We start from the raw sequence: 1,015 nt of genomic DNA, 5'->3' as shown, positions 1-1,015 counted from the left end.
GACACCTCTAGGGAAGAACTAGGGACGAACAACTGTTGATAATCTTTCGTACGAGATCTAATTTCTCTGATTTTCAGGTCACGGACATTTCACGAGACATAAGTGGATGGGTAGAAGTAGGCGCCCCGGTGGTCCCGGTCGCTTACGGTGGACTGGATGTCCGAGCGGTGACCTCTCCAGTTGTCAGGATGCTAGAAAATGACTGTGGACGCGTCAGAAACGCCAAAGAAACATGATTAATTCGTAACACCTTGAATGAGATTTTCACTCTGCAGCGGAGTGTGCGCTGATATGAAACTTCCTGGCAGATTAAAACTGTGTTCCCGACCGAGACTCGAACTCGGGACCTTTGCCTTTCGCGGGCAAGTGCTCTACCAACTGAGCTACCGAAGCACGACTCACGCCTGGTACTCACAGCTTTACTTCTGCCAGTACCTCGTCTCCTACCTTCATATCAGCGCACACTCCGCTGCAGAGTGAAAATCTCATTCTGGAAACATCCCTCAGGCTGTGGCTAAGCCATGTCTCCGCAATATCCTTTCTTTCAGGAGTGCTAGTTCTGCAAGGTTCGCAGGAGAGCTTCTGTAAAGTTTGGAAGGTAGGAGACGAGGTACTGGCAGAAGTAAAGCTGTGAGTACCGGGCGTGAGTCGTGCTTCGGTAGCTCAGTTGGTAGAGCAGTTGCCCGCGAAAGGCAAAGGTCCCGAGTTCGAGTCTCGGTCGGGCACACAGTTTTAATCTGCCAGGAAGTTTCGTAACACCTTTATTCCCGCCGAGTACAATGTGGCTTGGTGATATCAACGACCTTCCCCGAGTCCTCGCTGACTTGTAGCGGTGAGACCAGATCCGGGCCGCACAGTCTTGCTAGCGCAGCGCCGCGTGCTGTGACGTAGCGGAGGAATGTCCTTACTTAGTACTTCGCCTGCGCCTGGCCGGTGGCGTCCGGCTGGCCGGCCCGCTCGATGGCGGACAGCAAGAGGCTCCGGGTTGGAGTCCCGGCGCTGTCGGCACGAGAGG

General features: G+C 54.2%; 2 non-coding genes across 2 annotated transcripts; one reads left to right on the top strand and one right to left on the bottom strand.

The window, feature by feature from the left end:
* Positions 1 to 318: 318 nt before the first annotated feature.
* On the bottom strand, positions 319 to 393 carry Trnas-cga. The gene has a single exon. It is a non-coding gene; the product is annotated as a tRNA-Ser (tRNA).
* Positions 394 to 651: 258 nt separating this feature from the next.
* On the top strand, positions 652 to 726 carry Trnas-cga. The gene has a single exon. It is a non-coding gene; the product is annotated as a tRNA-Ser (tRNA).
* The last annotated feature ends 289 nt before the right edge of the window (positions 727 to 1,015 follow it).

Source organism: Schistocerca americana, chromosome 8, assembly GCF_021461395.2.
Source record: "Schistocerca americana isolate TAMUIC-IGC-003095 chromosome 8, iqSchAmer2.1, whole genome shotgun sequence".
NCBI lineage: Eukaryota > Metazoa > Arthropoda > Insecta > Orthoptera > Acrididae > Schistocerca > Schistocerca americana.
Note: the sequence above shows the minus strand (reverse complement) of the source record. Positions and strands in the feature narration are given on the sequence as shown.